The sequence below is a fragment of the Marmota flaviventris genome, chromosome 2 (genome assembly GCF_047511675.1).
Source record: "Marmota flaviventris isolate mMarFla1 chromosome 2, mMarFla1.hap1, whole genome shotgun sequence".
In the NCBI taxonomy this organism is placed as follows: domain Eukaryota; kingdom Metazoa; phylum Chordata; class Mammalia; order Rodentia; family Sciuridae; genus Marmota; species Marmota flaviventris.
The window spans coordinates 184,983,100-184,998,564 of NC_092499.1; the positions used below are offsets into that span (position 1 = coordinate 184,983,100).

The window sequence follows — 15,465 nt, forward strand, 5'->3', positions numbered from 1 at the left end:
ATTGTGCTGAAGACGAATTCAGAGGCTCTAGGGCAGGGTCTGGCTGCCAGCTGGTGTTGGGATGGAGTTTTCCCTCCAGAGTAATCAATTATAGTTTCCCAAGACGAGCTCGTGGACGCCTGCCAGCACAGTGGGTTGAAGAATCTGGGAGCTGGAACTCTTTCCCAGATGTAGGGGTCATCCCATGTATGTGTGGTAATGATGAACCAGAGAGGTACAAAGAAGAAATAGTGGCTGTCCCATAGATTATAAAGAAGGTGACACTGATATTGCATAGACATTTTTCAGCTAGGTGTACAGATTTCCAGGGAACAGTAGAAGAAATGGTTCTTAGATTTAATTTGTTCTAATTCCCTAATTAATAGGCAAGAATTTTGATGAAGACAAGTTTGTTTGTTTGTTTGTTTGTTTAAGTAATCATGCCACTGAAGAAAGACACAGAAGTAACAACTCAGACTCTTGCCTTGAGGAATTTACAAGATCTAACATGTTAATGAAATCGAGCATATTAACCCTTATTAATACACTGAGGCAACATACGAGATAGTAATACATTTTTCTTTTCTTTCCTTTTTAACACTTACAATGGATGAGGTAGTTTGCCAAGACTTTAGGCACACGATTTCCATTCATCATTAAAAAAAAACAAACTACAAGGCAGACAAATTATGATTCCCACTTCATAGATGAAGAAAGAGCTGTGCTGGAATTAGACAAAGCAAGAAAAGCATTCAACTTGCTGGTGAAGTTAAAGGAAACACTAGTAACCTCACAATCAAGATATCTGAAGAAAAATCAAAAGCAAAAAAAAAAATCACAATATACAAAATATCATGTTTTAGATAAAGACAGGATCGGTATTGCTGATATTTTTCCTTTTGCTTCGGGCTCCAGGCTGACTTGTCAGGGTGATGGTTCAGAGCATCGGTGAGAAGACTTTCCAAAGCTCCTACGTCAGTCCTTGGTGCATTTGTCCCAAGAGATTTGGTTTTACAGCTTGAACTTTCAACCAATGCGCTACAAGTGGAAAGGTCGAGAGTATAGAGTCCTGCTGATGGGGGTCCCAGGCAGGAGCTGTCAGAGGAAGCCTCTCTTACCCAGGTTGTAAGTGGGTTAAGACAGAGCAGATGTGCACAGTGAGGAGAAGAATGGCAGCGAGCCAGGTCCCAGACACTGGAGGAGAAGATCCAGCTGGGCCTGGGGAGCGGATTGTGAAATCCTGAGATTGAAAGGCTATTGTGGGGAGCAAGAGAACAGCAGCTGAGGAGTCAAGAGGGAGTCAGGACGGTATGTATCCCTGACCTAGGAATGGGCTTTTATGAACTCCAAGAAAAATGATGAGCACTGGAGCAAAGTACTCCAGGAAGGGACCCTAGAATAAAAGAGACAGGCATCCTGGACCACAGAGCTTTGGCTCATAGTCACTTGAGACTGGCAGTCAAGAAAACCAGGACTTGCTGCTTAGGACCACACCACACTTTCCCGTCTCCAGAGAAAGCACGATGGCCTTATTCACTTACATAATTCTGCCCACACCCCTGCCCCCACAAATACTTGGCCCCTGGAAGGGACAGGGTGGGTTGATAGGTCCCTGAGGATAGGGTGGACCCTGGCTTCTAGACACAGAAAGATTTCTTTCCACTGAACCTTTGACAGTTTGGAAAGAGTATTTCACTAATCAGAGCTCCTTACCTACTTTTCCTTTGGGTTTTAACAGTCTCTGTCCTTTGCGGGTGTTCAATTGATTGAGCTAGTCTACAGAGGGGCAAATGTTATTGCTCAGAATCCAATGACAGACCCAGCAAGGGGTTGCAGGTGAGGCAGGGTGAAGGTACGAGATGGATTTCCAATGGAGGAAACGTGGAATTTCACTTAAAAACTAATGGAATGCAAAAGCTGTTGGAATTCCATTCCAGAGAGCACCCCAGTGAGTCCTTCCCAAATGTCCTTACATCATCTTCTGTTGCAGTTATATCCAGACCCATGCAAGAGACGTTTCCCCAGACACCCAGGTAATCTAGAAAACATGTTATTCTGCTTTCAAGGAGGATTCACCTAACAGGCCTGGAGATGTGAGGCTTTAATTTTCTTTTTTTTTTCTCACTAGTCCACTGACCTACACAAAAGAGGTGACTTCAATGAGAACAATCCTATTTTTATTTTGTATCAGCAGACTTCACAGCCCTCAATACTACAAGAAACACCAGAGACCTCCCTCCAGCTCCACCTCCCACACACAAAAGCTTGGGCACTGAGCCAGCTAACTTGCTTGGCTATTGGCACCTTGAAATAGAAGTAAATCCCTACTCTTCTGATTTATTATTTCCTGTTCTTCAAAGAGGGGGAAAGGCTGCAATGCTTGAAGTATTTAAGCAGTTAGTCACTGTACAAATCCATCTCTTGTCTCACCCCCAATTCAGGGGAATAATATTTTTTTTCCCTGAGTTACATAAGGTATGATAGAAAGCATTTCAGAACCTGTCTGCCTTAGGACCAATTTCTTGTGGTAAATCTCTAGAAAATACTTCACAGTTTCTAAAGTAAGTGCCCAGGCTTTTGAAATAGGTCTTACAGTGTGAGCAGGCTCTGTTTCGTTCATATGTTAACCTCACATCCTTTCTCCTTGCTTTCTTTGTCCCTCTTCAGTTTCATCCAAATCACAGGTGAGCTGTGTGTGTTGGTATCAGTAGAACAATGTTTCAGACCTGGGAAGTTTTGCTATTCAAGCTCAATGTTAAGTCAAAAACCCAAACACCATGGGAACAAGGTTAAATTTAATGTGAATTGGACAATTTCACAATTAGTCAATGCACTAGACTCATTACCAGCTGGAATTTCTCTAACAGATATTGTTCTAGCTGCACAAAGCATCAGGTAACGATGGAAATCCCTTGAACTTGTATCCATATTAGTGTATGTGAGTATGTGCTGACACTAAGTGACCAAGGTACACATAGGAACCAAGACAAATTAGCACATCCATAATAGTCCTGCCTATTGGTTGTATAATGGAGAGTGATGCTTCTTAAGATTAAGATCTTTATTCTTGTAAATGGCTGGTTGCTCTTGGCCTCCATCATATGTTCTGGGGCAGGAACCATGGGCCATCAGCCTGCAATAAGAGGGAGAACTGAGAGTAGACAGAATACCTTCCTCTTCTCTAATTTGACTTCAAGCAATTTGGTACTCATGTCTGGCTTTAAACTAATCTATTTCCCATCAGCTCATCTCTTGACTTAGGTTGGGTCTCTGGATCTTAAAGTTCAAAGCCAGAATACCACTGAATACTTAAACTTTCAACTGCCATCTTGGCTGAATCCTTATGGCCTTCACTCAGATCTACTTATTGCTTCTGAGAATGCCAATTCTATCTTAATCTATGGCTATTCAGCTTGCAACTACCCACATACGTTAATATACCTAAGAATATTTTAAAGTAGATTCTAGTACACACACACACAGAGAGAGAGAGAGAGAGAGAGAGAGACTCCTTTTTTAAAATCATAAACAGAATATACCTGGGAAGTGATTGAGACACAATTGCCTTTGTAAATGCAGAGGTGCAGTTCCCAGCTTTGTGAGTGAGCATCTTCTAATGCCAGTATAATATGCATCCTAATACTCAATTCTAAGTCACATGATTCATTTTACCTCTATATCTGGGACCACTGAAATTTCAAAGCTAGTGAACCCTTGGGTTTCCATTTGAACTTCATTCAAGTCCAAGTCCATCTAAAACCTCTATCTATCCTCCATGACCTTGAGATAAACCTCCTAAGAAATGATGGTCATCTGCTGCCTGGACTTTAACCCTGATGGACTGTTTGGGATTCCAGGGACTCACAGGGACTCACAGCTGTGCTGATTATACCTCTGCTACTGGCCACAGATCCCTTGCTGGATGATTCAGACTCTGTGTTAATTTGATGTTGAACTCCCAGGCTTGGATTTTTACCAGTGTAGTCCTAACCCTGCTTAGGGCCACTTATCATCCAGAAGTTCCTTCTCGTTGTCAGGTGGAGGGAGCGTTACATGTTCTGAACACTGTGATAAAAAGAGAGAAAACCAAGAAAGACATTTTAGCCATTATCTTTCCTCCCTTCCATCTTTTTATTCATTAAACATAGCATGGTCACTCTGTAATTGGTAAGAATTTGCAAATCTGATTAGAAGGGAAATATGTGCCCAACTTTTCTCAGTCTCTTTCTTTATCTTCCCCCAAGATACACACACACACACACACACACACACACACACACACACTTGGACTTGAATAAAATTCAAATGGAAACCCAAGGGCTCACGAGAGAGAGAAAGAGAGAGAGGGAGAAATCATTACAGGAAATATAACATTAAGTACCACTGAAACAAATAATACACACAGAGAAATGCTAATAGTTTCAACCAAAGGAAAGCATAATTGCATCTGGGTGAATCTTGGCATAAAATTCATAAAATTTAATAATAGAAATAATAATATCAACTAGTTATTGATATTGTAACATAAGACAAGGCATTTTTTTACAGCAATTGTGTCTTAAGTATTTTCAGTCCACTCCATGATATGTGTGTGGTGGGTTTTTTTGTTTTTGTTTTGTGTGTGTGTGTATGTGTATGTGTGTATATATATACAAGCACAAGTACCTGATGGTGTTTTCTTTAAGACTTCTCTGAAACTCACATCACTTTGTGCTAAGAATTGTTCTTAATTTATTAATGAGGGCACCAAAGCTTAGAAAGACCAATGGTAGGGCTGAGCTTGTTTATCCTGGGGCTGATATTTCTTGACAAAAGTAATATCAGGGAGATGGGCATTAAGTATGACCTGGAGGGATATTTAAGATGTTTATAGTTGAAATTAAATGGAGGATAAGAGGGAGGAAAACCATGATATGAAAACTGAAATGGAGACAACATACAAGAATAAAAAGGGTCAATAAGCGAACAGAGTAGAAAGCAGATGAAAGCAATGAGCAATGACACTAGAAGGTAAGTTAGGAGCCATATGTGGGAGTTCATGAACGCTGGGGTAAGGAATGTGAGCTTGAACCAAATGCAATAAGGATGCCCAGAAAGCGTTTGGTGGGCAAGCAATCCAATGACCTCATTTTTAAAAGATGTTTTGTTTATGCAGAAGAACCAAATGTACTGTGATGGAGAAACCACAAATAAGTTTAGCAAGTGACAAATGACATTAATGTAGACCTACCTTCCTCAGCCATTCTACACACTTAGAAACAGAGTGCATGACCTGAATAAACTGCCATGGAAAATCCTGCCCACCCCCCACATTTCTAAGGAAACCTTTTGGTTTTTATCTTTTCTTCAGTCATTTGCCATCAAATCAATGCCCAACATGATTTTTTACCTCCAATTTTAGCCATTGAAGATGTCATACAGTTTGCAAGAATGTAAGAAGGAATAAAGAAAGGAGAGAGAGAGGGAGGGTGGTATCTATCAAAGCAAAATAGGGGTTCTCTTCTGATCTCCCACTATGTTTACAGAATTCAGAGTCAGTATGGGGTAGGGACCTGGTGCTAACAGAATGAAACATACTCAAAATTTCACCAAGAACCTCTGAAGATGGAGCGTGGCCAAGGGCTGCTAAGTGGTTGCGATGTTTTCACAACTGTTTTTAAACGGAGAGAATTCCAGGGAAGATTTCAATTAAGCTTCTAGGAAGCCCCCTTCCTGAGGTCCTAGAAAGGGGTTTCTAATGACAAAGAATGAGTGAGCTGGTCCCCCTGGAGGCCAATGGCCTTTTCCAGAATTGTTATGTCCAACAGTATCTCCTAGAAAAGGAAATGATGGAGTCAGGGATGGAGGAGCCTGCTGACAAATCTATAAAATCAGGGCCCCAGGAGGGGAAAAGTTGAAATCATTTATTTACAATTAGAGAAGCAATGGACTGTGTGACTAAGAACTTCATGATTCAATGTTCTCAGGGAAAATGTTCAATAATGATTAAGAAAACAACCAAAAGCTTGCCAAAGAAATATTTGAATTAATATCAGGTATCCTCTTCTCAAGCAAGACCACTACAGACCTTCAGATAGTCACCACTATGAAGTCTAAAGTAGAACAAATTTAAAAACCCTCCCCTTAGGTTCCCTATCTTTACTACGGTTAATATCATTTAGGGGGTTTCCAGGATGTGGTGGGGTATGGAAAAGAAGGTGAGACTTCCCAGGACGTGCTGTTGGAATTAAGCCTTAGTGAATATGGTCCCTGGAATATCAGAATCTAGAAAGAAACATAACTTACTTTATCTACAACAAGAATTAGAGACCAACTCCATGTTTATCACTAGAAAGATTTTTTTCAACTTTTGGCCCACAATTTTGATTGACAACAAGAAAATATGCTTTCAATAAAATTTTTCAATTGGAAAATATTTTTTTAATTTTTTTAATCAATGCATTATAGTTATACATAATATTGGGGTTCATTTTGACCTACTCATACATGCATGAAATAATATTTGCTCTACTTCAGTCAATATAATGTTAAATGGAGAGAAAAGCAGAATAAGCACCTCACTATTTCAAATAAAATTGCAGGTGGACATGATTAGGATAGAATTTGCAAAAATGAAAATAATTGTCTAAGAAATTAAAGAGAAATGTTTTGTTTTTCAGAACAGTGTCATTCAGTGTTGCTGTTTTATTGAGTTTACATTTTTTAAGTGGATCAAAACCCATCCATTGTATGGAATTTATTTATCATCAGCAGGTGGGTTTTGTGGAGTCTGGGTTAACCTTCAGCCATTTTGTTCACAACAAAAAATATGTTGTGAACAGCAAGTCAGCTCATGGATAGCAATTAGCATGGAGCTCAGCAGGCTCATAGTGTACCATCTTAATTATTAATAGTGGTCCTTAGCTCAGGTAAAGCCCAGTGTGATCATATCTCCTGTATTTCTGTACCTGATTTGGTTTCCTCAGAACAAGTCAACTCCAGTCATGGTTCTTTCCCTCTTCTATGCTGAAATCCCATGCTGCCTTGCGTAACTCTCCCTAAATAAATTTTGACAACTCTGCTTACTCCTGGCACTGCACATGTGACAGGGTATAATTAAAGTAAACTAAGTAGCTTATTAAATGACACTGGGAATTTACCAGAAATAAGATGAATATCCTGAGAGAATATGCACTTCACAAGGTGCCCACCTTTGCTACCACTATTGTTGAAAATATCTGAAGGAGCTCTCTGTGTTTGATCATTGTTGTGATGCCTGCTGTTCTGGAACAGTCCAATAGAATCCTCCAACCTCCAAAGTAAGGAAACACTTTCAGCCCTCATCTGATGACTCCCGCAGGGGATCTTTGCCATGTCAGAAAAGTCCTCTGTGGAAGGTCCAAGTTGACTGGTAAACATCTTCCATGGGTTCCAAACCCTTTCATTCTAAACGTTAGATATTAAACAAATTATTTTCTTTTCTCTCCTGCCTTCTCCAGAGGCCATGATTTTCACTGAAGACTGCTGGCAACCTGAAGCCAGAGCACACCGTTATTAGAACAGAGTTACCTGTTGCTGGACACTGCATCAGAAGAGGCGGGAGTCAACTCAAGATGTTCAAAGAAGCACAGTCTTGGATATTATCAAGCCCTTCCATCATCAAGGTACATGGCATTTAAGATATTGTCAATGTATTCAATTAGAGCCCCGATTCTGGTACACCATGGGCAATCAGAGATGAGCTCTTTGAAACAGAAGCATCATCAATCTTTTATTAATTCACCACACTTACTGATCATTACTGTATTTCACAGACCTAATACATAATTGTTGTGCGTTTGGTTTTTACTTTCACATTTGAAACACCTCTCAGTTATGCAAAGAAACTGAGAAGCAGATGGCCCTCCCTGTTACTGCCTATGTATGATCTTCAAAAATTTCAGAATGAGCATCAATAAACATGAATCAATGAACAGGGCTTAGAGAAAAATCCCAGAGATAAGTGGCAAGCCTTCTTTTAAGAAGCACTTCTTTACCAATACACTTGAAAACCCAGTGGACATATCATGTGGGAAAACCTAGACAACAGAGTTTCCTAATCGAGTTTTTACACTTGAGTCTGAATCTTCTGACCAAGACTCAGACTCCAGTGTAAAATGCTTTAAGAACACCTTAACCAATTCACTGGGCAATTATTTCCCTCTTTATATGTGTACAGTCATGAGATGTGGCATAGAGCTATATCTAAGTAAAATTAAATGGTACATTAAAATTAAAGTATACTTATATAGCAAAATAAAAATAACAGTTCATAAATAGGAATACCAGTTTTAAGATAAGCCTTGGTTTTAGAATCATTCCCTTGTGAAGTATATTCTGTTCTCAGGTTTAAGGATTCCATGAGTCAATGGTATGAAAAATACATGTACATTACATCTGGTTAATTATCTAGAAGACAACACATTAACCAATACAGTGGTCATCCTATAAACACCCCTACACCTGAGCAGGGATGACTGTGATTCAATGATCTGATGAGTCTTCTACCTTATTTGAGAGCAGCGATGTCCTTTCAAATGAATTTTGGAGCAAGACAATTTGAATGGACCAGTAGTAATCAAGTACTCAAAAGGCACTGGCTCAAAAGAAAAGGAAGAGAAATCAGAAAAGCATCACACTTGTCAAACACATGCTACACATTATGCCAGGCATTTTGGATGCATGTGTTTATTTCTTCCTAACAAGAAATCTATGAGGCAGATATTAATACCTCTAAATAATAGATGGAAAAATATTGACCAGAAGATTCATCTACTTGCTCCAAGTCACACAACCGGCAAAGCACAAATATGGGGTCTGAACTCCTAACACTGTGTATTTTACTATATATTCTTCATATAAAGTATTGAATTATCCCTTAATCAATCTATGCCAAGAATCATCCCACACACAAACACACAAACTAAATTGCCAACCCCGCAAACTAAGAGCAAGTAATGAAATGTTTATATAAGTCAAAAGAAATATTGAGCCAAGTAATCACTTATTTCATCAGAGAATGCATTTAAAACATAAAATGATTGATGATGATGTAAAAGAAAGTGATCAGTGGGCCTCAGGATCTTGACATTGTGTGATACATGAGCCAAACTTGTTATGGAAAGTTCTGAAATTGTTTAACCTGGTGTGAACGAAGTGGGGTAGGTCACGCTTTTCAGATTAGTGACAATTTTTTTCCATTTAACAAAGAAAATAAAAACACTTTCGTATATGTGATATTCTTCTCCCTAAAATAAACTCAAGATTCATGGGGAGGGAAACACTTTCACAGTGTGGACTTAACCTCCATGAGAATGGATTCTGATTGTAAGGTTTCAAAACTTGAAATAGGCATTATATAGAATAGCTCACATTTTAAACACCAGGTGCAATTGCTGCTGATCTAAACTACAATTTTGGACTCAATAGGCCAGAGGAAAAAGTTTCAACAGAACAGAAAAAAAAATCATTCAGTGGCTAATGCTATTTTTAAAAAAAATATTTTAAAAATGTTCAGCCTTGGCCATCATCATTGAAGAAAAATTAAATTAGCAAAAATAAAATTACTAATGCATAGTACAAATAAGGATGTAGTGAAGCATATATGCATTTATTTTAAGCTACAGAGAACAACTTATACTCTTCATAAATACTGATTTTTATGATTGAAACTTCAGCTTTCTAGTCCATCATAACATACTATTTTTTTTTTTTTTGAACATTGAAGGACCTTCTTTTGCAAAAGGGCAGAGCAAATAGTTTACTATGTATTAAGTAAAAAAGAGGTCCATAAACTCAGGCTTAGATCAGATTGACATGAACCAAAAGAGAAGGTTAAAGCTATGGATGAAGAAAAGCAACAAGGATCTAGGTTCACATACATAATTGAAATTAACTGGATACATCTCACTAGACTCAGAAGATAGGTCTATGACAGCAGGATATCATTCTATGGCTGAAGGTATAAACAAATTTGTGCAGATTCTCTTGTGAAAGAAAATGGCAGAGGATCAGGGAATGGCTGAATAGATCTGGCCTCAGAATACCAGAAGGGAAATGGAATACTCATCAGAAAACATATTCAGAAGTCCAACTTCAAGATTTGGGCCAAAACAATGAAGTGCTGCAGGAAAGGGTCAAATGAGTCCACCTCAGAGCTTCTAGAGGAGAAGCAGCAGGAATCACTCTAAACTCTTTAAGTGTCCTGGATACCAAGATGAGCACCCTGTCAATCTGAAGCTGTAGTAGGAGACCTCCCTTGTGCCGAGTGGAAAACCTGTTGTTAGAGTGATCTGAATTCAGTTATCTTAGGCATGGTCCCTTCACTTTCTATAACATCCAGAAATGCACCTTTGCTTTTTTGTCCTGTTATCTCTGTTGAGTTAAAAGAAGACTGGCTGCTCGGTGGCAGATCACTTGCCTAGCATGTGTGAGTCACTGGATTTGATTCTCAGCACCACATATAAATAAGCAAAATGTAGGTCCACTGAAAACTAAAAAAAAAAAAATATTTAGGTAGACGGAAATGATGGGAGAGGAGGGAATGGGATGATAGGAAAGATAATAGAATGAAACAGACATTATTACTGTATGTATATATGTGACTACATGACCAATGTGATTGTGCAACATGTACACTCAGAAAAAAGAGAAATTATATCCCATCTATGTAAGATATATTAAAGTGCATAAGTGTGTTCTACTATCATGTATAACTAATTAAAACAAATAAAAAATTAAAAAAAGAAGACCACACAAAACAAAAGCAGAATAAGGAATCACCTACACCATGTGCTTCAAAGAAGGAAAGGGAGACATTTTTACCTTCCAGTTCCCAACACTGGATATACAAGCACCTGGTATTTCCTACCTCTTTGGGTATTGTTACTTTCCAATGATCTTCCTATCTTTTATCTATCTATCACTAGCTTACCTTTACTCCTATCTTAACCTTCAATAAATTCTGAGGAAGATGGTCACTTCAGTCAACATAGATGATTTTTGGCTTCCACAGAGATAATTTGTCATGATAAGAAATAGAACAAGTGAAATCCAGGCTTTTAAAATAGAAGAGGAGGAAGTATAAAAATGTGAGGATTCCAAACGAGAGGGGACAGAGAGAATACTAACTACTGTGCTATTTGGTTATTTGGAGGAACTCTAAGAACAGTGAAAAAATAGTGCTGCTCCTGCCCTTTTCGGCTTGGCTACCATTTATCAAGTGACTGTTATATGATGTTCCAGGCTTTGTGCCAACTGCTTTATATGTAGCATTTCATGGACTCCTCTCTCTCGTAGTTGTGATTTCCTCTATTTTAAAAGATGAGGGAATCAAGGAACCAAGAGGCTTACCTGTTACCTAGTCAGAGGGAAACAGAAGTAAGATTCTAACCAAGTTCTGATCTCTCCAAAACCTTCTCTTTCCTCTGTGTCGGTCTTCCTTCACAACATCTCTGCCACTCACCCTGCCCCGTGGAATCACAAATGACAGTTCTGAAAGCTTCCTACTGTCTATTCCTCCCCTTTGGCAGATGGGAGGCCAGGGAAGTTATGTGAATGGCATACTTAGTCTTTCAGCTGGACAAGAAAACCAGGTCATTTCCACTCAGAAGTCTTCTGGGTCCTTATTGGGTTTCAAAGGAAGAGTCAAGACCATAATCAGGAGACGCTTACAATACCTACCTGGGTTTTTCGTGGCCATATTCCGACTTCAACATACATAGATTAAGCTATCAACTTTAGGAGAATTGCATTGAACATTTTCTAGGAAGTTATTTCTTTTTGTCATCTTCACCCTAATGCATTTATTTGTAGAAATTATCATTTTCTAATTGTCTATTTTTTTCTCTTTATATAATACTGGATAAATATTGACCATACCCAAAACAAATAATCAAGCAGCACCAATAATTGGCTTGCTTCTGCTGCTACTGTCTCTTTGCTTTTACCCTTGTTTTCTCTCTAGTCAATATTCTTTTAAACTAAAAAAAAATAGTTACCTTCAGCTTTAAAAGTTTGCTTATAAGTGTTCTGAATAAGTTTACTAAGGAAAAATTTAAATAAAAATCATTGTTCAGATGTCACTCATATCAATCATTCTTGTGCAGTAGCAGTAGAGTAGAAATAATTGCAATCTCGTGCCCTGTACTTCAAGGATGTGAAGAGACAAGAAAAACAAAATACATTATTTTAACAAGAGGCTGAAAATGTCCAGCGCTTCCAAAGTCTGTCTTCTGCCTAGCCATTTCAAAAGAAATATCAGTAACTATTCCTCCAACAGTATTTCCCATTATACAAGACCATATCCCTAATAATCGTGCTCTCCTGTCATCGACTTAAGCATGCCCACACAATCCCACTCTCAGCTCTGTTCCTAGGCCACACACCCATGCTGGCAGAAGGACCAGGCTGAATCGAGAAGAGCTGAAGTAATGGCAAAACCAATCCGCTATCATATCTGAACTGTATTTAGGCTGTGGGAAGGTGGGGCAGCTTTTCATGACCCTGTGAAATTTGCAAGTGTTCCAAGTAATGTCTCTTTGTGCATAGAGTAGTCTTTGAGGAGAAACTAGGGGTGAAAAGAAAGAGAAGATGGGATTCAGGGGACTACAATCATAAGTTTTTGTCCTGGGCTGAGTCACTGGGTTTGATTCTCATGTGTGAGTCACTGGGTTTGATTCTCAGCACCATATATGAATAAGCAAAATAAAGGTCCACTGAAAACTAAAAAAATTACTTAGGTAGAGGGAAGTGATGGGAGGGAAGAGGAAGGGATGTAGGGATAGGAAAGATAGTAGAATTAAACAGTCATTATTACTGTATTTTTATATGTGACTATGTGACCAATATGATTCTGTAACATATACACTCAGAAAAAAAAGAGAAATTATATCCCATCTATGTATGATATATTAAAGTGCATAAATGTTTGATTTTCATGTGTGAGTCACTGGGTTTGATTCTCAGCACCACATATAAATAAGCAAAATAAAAGTCCACTGAAAACTAGAAGAATATGCTCCAAACCTTTGTTAACTTTGGAACTCGGTCACCCACTAGAGTACTGAGGATGACAAATACATTAAATTATTGTCTTAGTCTGTTTCTGTTGCTATTAGACAATACCTGGATGTTTACTATATAAAGAAAATAGATTTATTTAGTTCACATTTGGGAGGCTGAAAGTCCAAGATTGAATGGACCTATCAGTTTGGCCTCTGGTACTCTATCACAGCATGAAAGATGGCATCATGGTGGGAGATAGAAAGCAAGACTTGGGAGGGACCAAGCTTGCTCTTTTCATAACAACTCCCTCTCATGAGAATTAAGTAGCTTCCCACACACACACACACACACACACAAAAAAAAAAAAAAAAAAAAAAAAAAAAACCACCTTAATCCATTCTGAGGGCATTCCACCAATGACCTAATCATATTTGATTAGGTTCCACCTGTTTAAGCATCCTTCACCTCTCAACATTGCCACAGTGGGTGGGGACCATGCATCCAGTACATGAATCTTTGGATCACACACTCAAACCACATGCAAACCATAGCAGTCATTTCCTGGTGAGCATTTTTCCCACCTACAAAAGAAAAATTTCCTTCTCTCTCTTCTCCCTTTCCTCCATGTACCCAAGAGCTTCAAGAATATAAGAAGCTCAAAATTCTTGTACTTGTTTAGCTGTCCTCTTTCCCTGCAAGTGGAGGGGTGCTGTAGTGTTTGAGCAGGAATCTGGAAGGGTTAATATTAGACTTTGCATTGGGGTCTATTTTTACATTTTATACCACCAGCTGCTGCAAGGTGATTCAATAATCTAAACGTATTTCTTCTCTAATCAGAACAAGTACCAGCTGGATTTTTTTTTTTGCAGTTACCTTCATAAATAATTTCCACAATACCCCATTTTATGAATGAACAAACAGCTCAGAGAGCTTCCCATGTCTTATATAAAGTCTTCAATAATCTACTTCTTTGATGCTTGCTATAGACACAAAGGTACTCCACCCAGATCCCTGGTCATGGGAAGACTTGAAGCCCAGCTGCAGAGAATTCAAGGAGTAGAGAGCCTTCCAGGTGTCTGCTCCTTCAGGATCAGCCTCAGCTGCAGCAAGCCACCTTTGCCCAGCATGTCCTCCTCCCCAGGGCAGTCACACCCAGTGACTAAGCAAGGTTAAAAAATAAAGGCTTGATCATTTGTATCAACACTTTATGGCAGTTTGACTTCTCCTCCTGACCAATCCTGTGCTTCCTCTTTTTCACAGGTGTCTGTCTCCAATGCACATCTTGCATCCCAACCTCTATTTTGATGTTGGCTTCTGAGTGTGAATTTTTGTCATAAGTCACAACTGTTTGTCTTTATTCAGATCCAGTCCAGTGTCTGTAACTCAGCTTTCCCCTTGCAAGGGACATACCAACAGTACTTAGTGAACCATTATAGCCAGCTGCAATGGGGGCTTCCTAAACTGCAGTACCTCAGATCCCAGGGCACAGCTTCTATCCCGGAGTAAATCCCTGCCTCCCCGCCAAGTTTCTAGTGACTCTGCCTCTACTGAATTTCCAGCTTCCAAAATGATGTCTTCTCATAAAGGATTCTCCAGTATTTGTTCAAGATGCTATTTATAATGTTCATTGTCTTATCAGGGGCCTCCAACGCGAGTGTCTGCTGGAGATCATCCAACAAATCTAATTTTGAAGCTGGCCAGGCTCAAGACAAGAGGCGCTAAATGTCTTGTTTTGCAGTTAAACGTAACAACTTGCTACCTCTCTAAATGCTGTGCTGTGATCCACAGAGCCTAGAAGGTTCTCCCCACTGCTGACCTCTCATGTCACTCCCCATCCCCTTCCTCAGCCCTCTGCAGCCACAAAGACCTTCATCCTGTTTCTCCAACAAGCCAGCACTTCAGCTTTGCTATGTTGGTTTGCATCTTCCTCCACCTGGAATATCCTCTCCCTGGTTATTCCTCAGCCATCAACTGAGATGCCACCTCCCCGAAGAGCTTTCTCCAGCCTCCCTGTCTGGAACAGGGTGCTTGCTTTCTCATCCTGTCATCTTCTCTTACATGCCTGTGACCTCCTTTTATAGGACATCTATTATTTCATGATCACCAACTATATTCATTTATTTAGTTCCATTTCCTGCACTGGGCTCTGAGTTCCAGAAGGACAGGCAGCATCTTTCTTACTTGTTGTACATTCCTAGGGCCTAGCACAGTGCCCTGCCCATGATTTTTTGGAGGAAGGAATTTCTACCTTCTCAAACCCCCTTCTCCCCACTCCCCATGGAGTCATGGCCACATTCCACTCAATCTCCCAGGCCCTGCAATTCATCTTTCTGGCACTGCCTGCCGGCTTTCAGCCCCTTCTCTCCACCTCCCATGCTCCGGTCTTAATTCAGACACTCATCATTCCACACTTAGACACCTACCACACTCTCCCAGCAGGCCTCCCTGACTCCACTTTCCCCC

General features: G+C 39.5%; 1 long non-coding RNA gene across 1 annotated transcript; it reads left to right on the plus strand.

Annotated features, from left to right (window-relative positions):
* The first annotated feature begins 1,028 nt into the window (after positions 1-1,028).
* LOC139704597 (uncharacterized) lies at positions 1,029-14,056 on the plus strand. Its single transcript, XR_011706472.1, has 3 exons — positions 1,029-1,287; positions 7,458-7,622; positions 13,989-14,056. It is a non-coding gene; the product is annotated as an uncharacterized lncRNA (long non-coding RNA).
* Positions 14,057-15,465: the final 1,409 nt, after the last annotated feature.